The 13358-nt window shown below is 43.7% G+C and overlaps 1 protein-coding gene across 1 annotated transcript in view; it reads right to left on the bottom strand.

Moving 5' to 3' along the window:
- LOC117359305 (tubulin polymerization-promoting protein family member 3-like) overlaps positions 1–13358 on the bottom strand; it is a 336205-nt gene that overhangs the window by 13153 nt on the left and 309694 nt on the right. The window lies entirely within an intron of this gene.

Genomic DNA, 13358 nt, shown 5'->3' on the forward strand with positions numbered 1-13358 from the left:
GTCTGCGTTTTTGTAATTTTTAATCTTTGTTGTTTTAATTTGTCTTCTTTAATTGTAAAACACGTGGGTATTTGATAGATGTCTAATCAAATTTTTTAAAAACTTGGAAACTTGGTACAAGAAGGAACTGGGGAAACAAGACAAGAGAAAGAAAAATTGGTCATGTTAACAAGGAAGAAGGAAAATAATTTGGGTTGGAAACATGGAAAAGGTTGCAGATTTATGTCTGCATTGTGGCTGATGTGAATTTGGTAAAGCAAGGATGCATGATAGTTGCTGAAAGTTGAGGACAGGTTAGTGCACGTAGTAGAATGGAAATCAGAATTTGAAGTTAAGCGAAGTGGGTTTTTATTGTAAGGAAAAGATATGGGAAAATATAGTGGAAGGTGACTGCTACTGTTGGCAGCACACTTAGGTGTGTGAATGTATTATGTCCTTATTGCAAGGGATATTTTAGTTGGATTAGGCAGGAGTGAGCAAAGTTCTAAGTTATTTTTGTTTTGGTAAGCTCTTTGGGGTTGGACTTTTGAAGGGTCTGCAGAAGAAAAATATTGTATAGGCCGGGGACATGAGATAGCAGAAAACGGGAACTCTTCTTCCTTTTATTTTTGTGAATGGCAAGGCTGAGGATGTCAGAGAGTTCAGTTAAAATATGTGCTTTATAAGAAAATATAATAATGTGTTTTATAAAGTTTATAAGCATTGTTGGCCTACCCGGTTAGGTGTTCCTAATGGTGGTGATGGTGGTGGCAGTGTGACAATGTGTTGAGAGGAAGAGGTGGTCTGGGAAATTCTGCTGAGCAAACTCCGGACCCATTTCCACCCCCCCCCCCCTGTTAGTCCACTCAACTGGTTCACACACTGAGTGGGTCTTTGGGTGTTGTGCCTGGGTAGTTGTTTTGGGATCTCTTCCAGTGGTTTGTCATTATCTCCTTGTAGTCCAAGGAAGGAAACTTTGTTAACCTTAGCATTGACCTTCAGAATATGTTTGTAACAGCGCTGCTTGTGTGGCATTAGGCTATGTAGTGATCGAAAGAAAAAAACAGACCTTTGCACATTTTTGCACTATATGGTGGGTGTATGAGGAGATTCACATTTCCTGCACAGCTAAGTCCTTGTGAAGTTACCTTGTTCTTTCTGTATTGGACATCTAGCAAGGTCTCTGTTTGGAAGGAAAGATCTAAGCTTAAAAATGAAGTGGCCAGAAGTTATGGTAAAAGCAGATAGTGTAGCTGGTTTTAAGAAAGATTTGGCCAAATTCCTGGAGGAAAAGTCCATAGTCTGTTATTAAGACATGGAGGAAGTGTCTGCTTGCCCTGGATCGGTAGCATGGAATGTTGCTACTCTTTGGGTTTTGACCAGATACTAGTGACCTGGATTGGTTACCATGAGAATGGGCTACTGGGCATGATTGTCCATTGGTCTGACCCAGTTAGGCTATTCTTATGTTATGTTCTCATCTGTACGGGCCTTTGTTTTCACTTCTTATTTTAATGTATTTTTTTCTGGGAACTTATCAGTGTTTTTTATAATGGGAACAAAAATGGAACAGAATTAATGTGTGTGGAATGGGGGGGTAACTAATTTCTTCAGCTAAATAATTCAATCCACCTCAACCATACATAGGAGAACTCAGGCACCATTCACACACCCTCCAACCAAAATCGTCAAAAGAAAAAAAACTGTTCGACAACCTCCTAACACTCGACCCCCAACTCTACAACCTATTGATCTCGACCACAGACTACAAACCTTCAAAAAATAAATAAAAACCCTTCTATTCAAAAAACACATAAAACCGAACTAACACAATCAGAACTGTCCCAAGCATCACCTGCAACTACTCCATATGTACTTCTGATGTCATGACAATTCAGACATAATTTATGTTATGTTTGGAATAATGGTTACATATATGAGGTTCAATAAAAGAAAATTTTCACTGCCTATTTATATTATGACCATTTATTCCGTTTCATGGTTATTACAAAAAATATTTTTTTACATGGGGGGTGTCAAAAAATGATGGGCCCCGGGTGCCATATACCCTAGGTATGCCACTGCTCTACTTGTTTGATTTACTGCTCTGTTCTGCCTGATGGCTATCTTGCGTGTTCTGGCTACTCCAATATGTCTATTGATGGTCCTTATCCGGTTCCTTGTCCATAGGGGGGAGGGGTTGTTGCCTTTGTTACCTAGGTTTGGGGGTCCCTTGGGTTAGTAGGGTAGGATAGAGACACTAATCTTCAGGGAGGAGGGAATTGGGCAGGACTCGGGAGGTAAGGGGTGAGCTCCTGGGGGAGGTTCGGTGACCACTTCTGGGTGGCCATTCGGGGGGGTGATGACAGGGGGAGTGGGGGGACCTTGTCTTTATCCCTCTCTTCTTCCTCTCTTTTGGGGGAGGGGGGTCTTTCCCTGTTCTGGTAGTGCAGGGGCTGGCAGGAATATAGCACAGACGGGGGATGAGGAGGGTGATGAAGAAAAAGCAAATGTGCTAAACAAATACTTCTGTTCTGTGTTCACAGAAGAAAATCCTGGAGAAGGACCAAGATTGTCTGGCAAAGTTACACGAGAAAATGGAGTGGATTCTGCGCTGTTCAAGTAGGAGAGTGTTTATGAGCAACTTGAAAAACTGAATGTGGACAAAGCAATGGGACCAGACGGGATCCATCCCAGGATACTAAGGGAACTCAGAGAGTTCTGGAGAGTCCTATTAAAGACTTGTTCAACAAATCTCTGGAGACGGGAGTGGTTCCTGGGGATTGGAGGAGAGCGGATGTGGTCCCTATTCACAAAAGTGGTCACAGGGATGAAGCAGGAAATTACAGGCTGGTGAGCCTCATTTCAGTTGTTGGAAAAATAATGGAAGTGTTGCTGAAAAAAGGATAGTGTATTTCCTTGAATCTAATGGGTTACAGGATCCGAGGCAACATGGCTTTACAAAAGGTAAATCGTGCCAAACGAACCTGATTGAATTTTTTGATTGGGTGACCAGAGAGCTGGATCGAGGACATATGCTAGATGTAATTTACTTGGATTTCAGCAAAGCCTTAGATACAGTTCCTCATAGGAGGCTGTTGAACAAACTTGAAGGGCTGAAGTTAGGACCCAAAGTAGTGAACTGGGTCGGAAACTGGCTGTCGGACAGACGCCAGAGGGTGGTGGTTAATGGAAGTCGCTCGAAGGAAGGAAAGGTGACTAGTGGAGTCCCTCAGGGTTCGGTGCTAGGGCCAATCCTGTTCAATATGTATGTAAGTGACATTGCTGAAGGGTTAGAAGGAAAAGTGTGCCTTTTTGCAGATGATACCAAGATTTGTAACAGAGTAGACACCGAAGAGGGAGTGGAAAATATGAAAAAGGATCTGCAAAAGTTAGAGGAATGGTCTAATGCCTGGCAACTAAAATTCAATGCAAAGAAATGCAGAGTAATGCATTTGGGGATTAATAATAGGAAGGAACCGTATATGCTGGGAGGAGAGAAGCTGATATGCACGGACGGGGAGAGGGACCTTGGGGTGATAGTGTCCGAAGATCTAAAGGCGAAAAAAACAGTGTGACAAGGCAGTGGCTGCTGCCAGAAGGATTCTGGGCTGTATAAAGAGAGGCGTAGTCAGTAGAAGGAAGAAGGTGTTGATGCCCCTGTACAGGTCATTGGTGAGGCCCCACTTGGAGTATTGTGTTCAGTTTTGGAGACCGTATCTGGCGAAAGACGTAAGAAGACTTGAGGCAGTCCAGAGGAGGGCGACAAAAATGATAGGAGGCTTGCGCCAGAAGACGTATGAGGAGAGACTGGAAGCCCTGAATATGTATACCCTAGAGGAAAGGAGAGACAGGGGAGATATGATTCAGACGTTCAAATACTTAAAGGGTATTAACGTAGAACAAAATCTTTTCCAGAGAAAGGAAAATGGTAAAACCAGAGGACATAATTTGAGGTTGAGGGGTGGTAGATTCAGGGGCAATGTTAGGAAATTCTACTTTACGGAGAGGGTGGTGGATGCCTGGAATGCGCTCCCGAGAGAGGTGGTGGAGAGTAAAACTGTGACTGAGTTCAAAGAAGCGTGGGATGAACACAGAAGATTTAGAATCAGAAAATAATATTAAAGATTGAACTAGGCCAGTTACTGGGCAGACTTGTACGGTCTGTGTCTGTGCATGGCCGTTTGGAGGAGGATGGGCAGGGGAGGGCTTCAATGGCTGGGAGGGTGTAGATGGGCTGGAGTAAGTCTTAACAGAGATTTCGGCAGTTGGAACCCAAGCACAGTACCGGGTAAAGCTTTGGATTCTCGCCCAGAAATAGCTAAGAAGAAAAAAAAAAAAAATTTAAATTGAATCAGGTTGGGCAGACTGGATGGACCATTCGGGTCTTTATCTGCCGTCATCTACTATGTTACTATGTTACTATTTGCATGCACTGCTTTCAATGCATATTCATTGGGGAAATCCAGAAAACCCGACTGGATTCCGGCCCTCAAGGAGGGACTTTGACACCCCTGGTCTAGGGAATGGGAGAGGTGTTGGGCGGGTGAGTGCTGAAGATTTTCTAGGGCTGGGGGATATGGAGGTCCTGGGGTAGACTTTCGGGGTGAAGAGGGTGGGGGAGGGGATGTGTGTGTGGTGTGGTTGTGGTTGCTAGTTGGCTGGTGGGTCAGGGATTAGGGATGGGGGTTCTTGTAGAAGGGGGACTGGGGGGTTGCAGGGAACGTGCCTTTTGTTATGCTCATTTTTCTTGGAGCTGGACCTAGCTAGGGGGGGGGTCCGTTCCTTGGATGGTTTGATGTCCATCGCCCTTTTGGGTGCTGTGGTTGCTTTTTTTGCTGAGCAGCTATGGTTAACTTGATTGCCGCCACTTTTAATGTGGATGGTATCAACTCTCCTATTAAGCGAAAGAAAATTCTCACACGGCTCATGTTGATGTTGCTTTTCTCCAGGAAACTCATTTGACTGCTGATGAGCATGAGAAGCTGTGTAGAGATTGGGTGGGAGATGTGAGTTATTCTGCTTTTAATAGCAGACAGAGGGGGATGGCGATTCTGGTGCATAAACAATTACCTTTACACATTCATAAGACCATTCAGGATAAGGAGGGTTATGTTCTTTTATTGGGGAGCTCTGGGGCTTTCAGCTTCTATTTTGTAATCTTTACGCCCCGAATGTTTATAGTCATAAATTTTATTCTGGGCTCTTGGGTATTTTGGCCCAATATCCCACCTACCATCTGATTGTCGGGGGGACTTTAACCTTGCAGCTGACCCTACTTTGGACTGCTCTCCTGCCAAGCCGCGGCCTAGAGATACTGCTCAGTGGGGGGTTAATTTCCTTTGTGAACATCTAGCAGTGGTGGACGCGTGGAGAACCCTCCATCCATTAGAACGGGAGTACACGTTCTACTCTAACCTTCATGCCATGTATTCCCATCTGGATTATGTTTTGGTGTCGCATGCCCTGTTCTCTCAGGTGGACCAAATTACTATTGTCGACATCTCACTTTCGGATCATTCAGCGGTAGTTCACGGACTGGAGGGAGGAATGGACCTGGCAGTTTCTGAGGGCCCGTTGGTTGACGTACGATCTGCATAGCAACACTGGAGAAGTGGATCCAGCAGTATTTTGGGATGCTTCTAAAGCGATATTGCGGGGTCATATCATCCAATACATAGCTACTAAATGGAAACAACAAGGGGAGAAACTCCTTGATATTTCGGCGCAACTGGTGGCCTTGCGTAGGCGTCATTGGGTGTTTGGCGGGATCGGATGGTCAGCTGATCAAAACTATCCGTCTTCAGATCAATGATATCTTGGATCAACAAGCTTGCCAAGACATTTATTATCAGAAATTCTGTTTTTACCAATGGGGGGGGGGGGCAAGGCTGGTAAACTTCTTGCGAACTTGGTGTAGCCCTACCGGAAAAAACAAATTATTCAGATGATAAAGAATACTAGGGGAGTGAGTTTCACTCAGGAGACCCAAATTCGGGAGCAATTTGTAGAACTTTACAGCACTCTTTATGCACCAAGGGACTTTACCTAGGGAGAACAGAATCATTTTTTCTGGGATCTTCGTCTTCCGTGGCTCTCCGGGAACCAGGCGAAGAGGCTGAATGTTCCCATATCTTTGGAGATCTGTATGGGAATTAAGAAACTGAAGCTTACCAAGTCTCCGGGCCCCAACGGGTTTGGCCTGGAATACTATAAACTCTTGCCTGATCTTCTTGCTCAGCCCTTGGGGAACTATTTTAATTTCCTTTCCACTACTATGTTGGGCCTCACTGTGCTCCCAAAACCTGGGAAGGACCCCACTCAGGTTGGATCCTATCGCCCGATCTCGTTGTTGAATCAGGATATCAAGCTGTTGGCTGCTATTTTGGTGGTTCAGCTGAATTTGTTCCTACCTAGGCTTATTGAGGATGATCAGGTAGGGTTTGCCCCTCAGCGTTATGCCTCCATGAATCTCCTCAAAGCGTTAATGGCGCTGCATGAGCATCGTGGAGGGGGTGGCACTTCTGCGATAGCTGAGCTTGATATGGAAAAGGCCTTTGATAGCATTTCTTGGCAGTACCTTTTTTGGGTATTGCCAGAGTATGGCGTAGATGGAAATTTCCTCCATTGGATTCCGGGACTATATATTGCGCCGCAGGCATGTCTTATCCTAAATGGCAGCCTGTCGCCTTTTTTCCAGCTCTGCAGGGGGACGCACCAGGGCTGCCCCCTCTCGCCCTTGTTGTTCATCTTGGCCATTGAACCACTAGCCATTAAAATTTGCTCCAGCCCTGAGCTCCGTGATATCCAGATATGGAGTATGGAGTGTCATATTACCTTGTTTGCGGATGATATATTGCTCTTTCCTGACCAGGCCCCCTGTCACTTGCTGGTAGCATTGCGTTTGGTGGCTGAGTTTGGCTCTCTCTCGGGTCTTAAAGTAAATTGTAAGAAATTTGAGCTGTTACCTTGGGAGCCATGGGATGATGCGTTGCAGATTCCTCCGGTGCGTAAACCGATGCGATATCTTGGAATCTACCTGCACACGAATCCTCGGGTTATGTATCAATGTAATGTTGTGGCCCTCTTTGCTGCTTGGCGAGATACTACTTTGGCATCATCACTCGGCATATATTGCCTAAGCGAAGCTGACTCTTTCCAAGAGGGAGGGGGGGCTTGAGGCTCCCTGATGTTTGTGCATATAATGTGGTGGCCCTTATGTGTTTTGTTCACGAGGGGGTGTGCGGGCTGGTGTGCGCCCTTACCTTTCTAAATCTACTGTATTCCCCGCAGCCAGAGGGGTGTCCTGCCATCTAAGTTGCGGTTTCTGCGCCCCTTTTGCATGGCATGGAGGTGGTGGCGTAGGCCTGGTCCAATTTGCTTCCCCCTTTTTACAACTGCAGGGCAATCCCAGTTTCTTACCAGGTCTCGGCCACTCTCCTTTTGCGGTATGGGTTTCCCGGGGGACTTTTATTCTCTCCCACTTGATTGATAGGGATACGGGCGTTTTTTCCACATTTGCCCAATTCCAGGATCGGTGCCAGCTTCTCAAAGTTACCTCTCGGTGTGGTATTGGGTGGTCCGTTTATCCACTTCTCAGGGGCATTTAACTCATTTTCGGGACCTGTGGAATGGGGACCTCACGACGTCCTATACTCCTGATACCTTCCAGGAGCTCTGTCACACCTTGCACACTTTTGGCAGGAGACCCAATTTAAGATCCTCCATAGGATCTTAAATTACACTTACAAATTAAATTACATTACAAATTAAATTACAAATAGGTTACACTTCTATTTGTAAAACTGCTGTATGTAAAAAATTAACTTCTCTGTCAATGTACCGTCTAAAATGTAAATGTAACTTGATTGAAAAAATTGCATTGTCTAAAATGTTAATGTAACATTAACAAAATTGTACCTTCGCTGTAATTGTACAGTCTCTTCTTCTGTTAACCGCATAGAACTTCCACGGTAATGCGGTATACAAGAATAAAGTTATTATTATTATTATTATTTATCGGCCTTGGGAGCACACTCCACCCATCCCTGAAGCTACAACCTGCTGAGCCAGTTGGAAGGCTCAGTGGGACAGTTTGAATTTCTACCTGCCTTTCTCTGGTAGCAGTCGGGAGGTCTTAATCGGGCGAGGGAGCACACTCTGCCCCTCCCCGACACTACAACCAGGTGGAAGGCTCAACAGGACAGCCTTTCTTTAGTTGCAGTTGAGATGACTTCATCGGGTGTGGGAACACACTCCGCCCCTCCCTGAAGCTACAACCCTCCAAACCACTTAAAAGACATAACTCTAACGGCACACAGCCGTCCGACGCCCCGACTAATGCACACATCAAAGACGCACTAACGAGCACCTTAGCGAAGCGACCGAGAAACGACCGAACTACAACTTCAACCCTAACTAACCAACCTACAATTTGGTTTCATACAATCACTCTACCAGACACACTTACTCTCAAATTGTTAACTACACTACAAAAACACATACAAGCTATCTTACCTATTGCCCTGATCCTAGCCAACCAGAAGACAACAGCAAACGACATCTTCCCAATACCAACTATATCAAATACCAATGGAATTCTCCATCCATCCAGATGAATCACAACAGACAGATACACAAACTACCAGACCGACACCTACCACCCCAACACACAAAGACTGACTAACCCCTACAATACCAAAACACACTCTCTCCAAAGATCGCTCATCTACCCGAAAACAATTTGCAGCAAACCAACAAACTTCACCAATCTCACATGTGCATACTTAAACATAAGAGCCATGGGGCCAAAAACAGAACACATAAAAAACTGGATAGAAAGAGAAAAACTGGACTGCCTCTTTCTCACTGAAACCTGGCTTACTTCTGAAACAAATCCCAGAATAACAGAAGTTTGCCCTAAAGGATACAAAATGGTAGTGGTCTGTAGAGAAAACAAAAGAGGAGGAGGAATTGCCATCATAGCTAAAATCACCATAGTCCTAAAAATACAAGACAAATTGGCAAGACTCAAGGCGAACAAAGCCATGGGACCGGACAATCTACACCCCAGGGTGCTCAGTGAGCTGCATGATGTCCTGGCAGAACCGCTATCAGGACTCTTCAATCTCTCCCTAAGTTCGGGGAGAGTCTCCATAGACTGGAAAACAGCTAACGTCATTCCACTGCACAAAAAGGGTTGCAGGGCAGAGGCTGCAAACTACAGACCTGTGAGTCTCACATCAATAGTATGCAAACTCATGGAAACACTAATCAAACATAAATTAGACGCAATCTTGGATGAGAATCTACGGGATCCCAGTCAACACGGATTCACCAAGGGTAGGTCCTGCCAATCCAATCTCATCAGCTTCTTTGACTGGATAACAAAACAGTTAGATTTGGGAGAATCCATGGACGTCGTATACCTAGACTTCAGCAAAGCTTTCGATAGTGTCCCGCATCGCAGGCTGTTGAGCAAGATGAAATCAATGGGGCTGGGAGAAACACTAACTACATGGGTCAATGACTGGCTGAGTGGCAGACTTCAGAGGGTGGTAGTTAACGGTACCCTCTCTAAAACATCGGAGGTGACCAGTGGAGTACCGCAGGGCTCAGTCTTGGGCCCGCTCCTTTTTAACATATTCATAGGTGACCTAACTCAGGGGCTTCAAGGTAAGGTAACGTTATTCGCTGACGACGCCAAACTATGCAATATAGTGAGAGATGGCAATTCACCCGATAGTATGACACAGGACCTACATTTGTTAGAGCTTTGGTCCTCGACCTGGCAGCTGGGCTTCAACACTAAGAAATGCAAGATCATGCATCTCGGCAGCAGAAATCCGTGCAGAACTTACACCTTGAATAGTAAGACCTTAGCTAGAACTTCAACAGAACGAGACTTGGGAGTGATCATCATCGTAGACATGAAAACTGCTGATCATGTGGAGAAGGCTTCATCTAAGGCAAGACAGTTGTTAAGTTGTATGCGCAGGAGTTTCGTCAGCCGGAAGCCTGAAGTCATAATGCCATTATACAGAATCATGGTGAGGCCTCATTTGGAATACTGTGTGCAATCCTGGAGGCCACACTACCAAAAAGATGTGCTGAGAGTAGAGTCGGTGCAACGGATGGCCACCAGGATGGTCTCGGGGCTCAAGATCTATCATACGAGGAAAGGCTGAAAAATTTGCGTCTGTACTCACTCATGGAGAGAGGAGACATGATCGAGACGTTTAAGTATATTACCGGCCGTATCGAGATGGAAGAAGAGATTCTGTTTCTCAAAGGACCCTCAGCTACAAGAGGGCATCCGCTCAAACTCAGGGGCGGGAAATTTCATGGCGACACCAGGAAATATTTCTTCACTGAGAGAGTGGTTGATCCTTGGAACGAGCTCCCGGTGCAGGTGATCGAGGCAAACAGCGTGCAAGAATTTAAAAGCAAATGGGATGCCCATGTGGGATCCCTTAGAGGGTTAAGCCAAGGGAACCTGTCACCAGGAGTGGGATCCCTGGGATAGTAGACTTGGGGGTGGGTCAGTAGAGTGGGCAGACCTGATGGGCTATGGCCCTTATCTGCCGTCATCTTCTATGTTTCTATGTTACTAGCCTGTCAACTCTCAGGCTCCTCACTCAAAGGCACCCTAAACTGCATGTTTTGCTACATAACACCAGGAAACTGGAACACAGCAAAACCAAAATTTGAAGACTTTATCTACCGAAACTCATTAACGACAACTTACAACTTAATCTTAGGAGACCTAAACTCCACCTCAAAAACCAAGCCTCCAAACAAGTAGAAATCTTACTATCTTACCTTGAGGCCTTAACATACAAGTTATTAGACCCTCAAACAACTCATGAAAAAGGTCACCAACTCGACATTACAGCCTACATGACCCAACAACCCACACAACCAGATATTCACACTTCAAATGGAAAATGGCATCGCTCCCTCTGGTCAGACCACTATACATACTCCTTCAATATCAACTGGACCAACAACAAAAACCTATTCCACCCAACACAATCAGGCTTCAGAATCAACCACAGCACCCTACTAGGCTCACTCATGGACATCGCCAGACAACACCTCAGCACAGGCAAAAAATGCAAATTATCCAACTAGATCTCTGCAGCCTTTGACCTGGTAGACCATAACATTCTTCTATAAATACTGGACTCAATAGGAATCAGTGGTATGTTACTATCATGGCTTAAAGGATTCCTACTATCCAGAAAAATCCGAACCATGGTCTAATCCCTGCAGAGTACCCCAAGGATCACCTCTTTCCCCCACACTCTTCAACCTAGACATTGCTTCCCTCAGCTCCTACCTAGACAAACAAGGTCTAACCTCCTCCAGTTATGCAGATGACATCACCATTCTCCTTCCATTTGATCAACCAGCACCATCCATGGTGGACACAATACACAGAACACTTGAAACAATAACAACATGGATGAAAGACCACAAACTAAAACTAAATTCGGACAAAATAAACTTCATCCTACTCGAAAATAACAAAACCCCAACTGTAACAAACCTTGTCATAAATTCTACAACATACCACTTCCAACCCACTTTAAAACTCCTGGGAGTGCTAATAGACAGAGGCTGTATAATGCAGCCACAAATCAACAAAACAATTTAAAAAATCATTCGCAGCATGAGAAAACAGAAAACAATTTCAACTCTTGGTACAATCCCTAATACTAGGTCTAATAGACTACTGCAACATACTATATCTCCCATGCACAGCAACCATGATAAAACAACTACAAACAATTCAAAACACAGCCATAAGACTGATCTACTCACTGAAGAAATTTGACCACATCACAGAGGCATACCACGACTCAGATTGGCTCCCAATACAAACGAGAATGCACTTCAGATTTTACTGCCTATTATTTAAAGCAATAAACGGAGACAGCTCAGCCTATTGGAACAATCGACTAGTTCAATCCACCTCAACCAGACATAGAACCCACACACCATTCACATACCCTCCAACCAAAAATGTCAAAAGAAAAAAACTGTACGATAACCTCCTAGCCACTCGAGCTGCAACACTCGACCCACAACTCTACATCTTATTGACCACAACCACAGACTATAAAACCTTCAAAAAAGAAATAAAAAACCTTCTATTCAAAAACCACATAAAACCAAACCAACACAATCAAATGTCCCAAGCATCACTTGCATCACCTGCAACTACTACATATGTACTTTCAATACCATGACAACATATGTACTTCCAATATTATGACAACTCAGATGTAATCCTTAGCAACTCAAGGAAATGAACAAACTACTCCTTAAATACTTCTAATCTCCGGACAATCCATTTGTAATCTGCCTTGAACCGCAAGGTAATGGCGGAATAGAAATCCCTAATGTAATATAATAACATTGGCCATTTCTAGAGTTTTTTAAATCTCTACTTTTACATTCACATTGCACAATATTTTTTTAGCTATTGTTTTCATAGCCTATGTGCAGCTTAGTTAGGGGTTATATTATTAAGAAAAGGTTTTATGCAATATGATCAATTCACACATTTCTAACATACTTTCTTTTTTGTGCAATATATTCAGTACACAATTATGGTCTCTCTTGCATGTTATAATAATTGTGTGCAACAAACAAAGACATATCTTTTGGGATGTCCTATTAAGTATATTAAGTGTCTGAATATTGTCTCTCTTTTGCCGTACCTATACCAAGTAAATGCATTAAGATTGTCACATGTTGCTACACTTAGTACAGGCAACGTGGTCTCTCTCTCTTTGGATCATCTCACTGCTGGTATTCTGCTGCTGGATGATCCCTGGATTTTTTTTCAAGCCTGTGTATTCCTCCCTGTATGTGCGGACTTCATTTCATTCCATGTGTGTACCTCACCAGTTTAAAGAGACTGATAGACATGAAATGCTGCATCATGAACTTTAATTTCTTGGACACTTTATTTTTGTCTCATGACATCATCTATGAGAAGAAATGATTTGTTTTATCCTGTATATTCTTTTTAAGTTACCCTAGTATATTTTTATACTGTGATGCCTAGATTAGGCTATAGACCTGTCAAGTTTGACAGTTCTTTTATTTCTATTATTTACTGACAAAGCTTTAGTTTTTAATGCTTTAATTCTGTTTAGAGAGATTGCCAGCAAAGAAAAATATATCCTGTGCGTATTTATTGCTTTCTTAATTTCCTATGGTCTAGTTCTCATATTATTATGCATATATTGGTTTTCCCCTGAGGAATTTTTTTTAAAGAAAGAACAAAATGCAAAAATTAAGCTTGAAAACAACTTATTTTCAACAGGAAACTAAAATTAATACAGTAATGAGCTTAACATGACTTG

Source organism: Geotrypetes seraphini, chromosome 4 (assembly GCF_902459505.1).
Source record: "Geotrypetes seraphini chromosome 4, aGeoSer1.1, whole genome shotgun sequence".
Taxonomy (NCBI): Eukaryota; Metazoa; Chordata; class Amphibia; order Gymnophiona; family Dermophiidae; genus Geotrypetes; species Geotrypetes seraphini.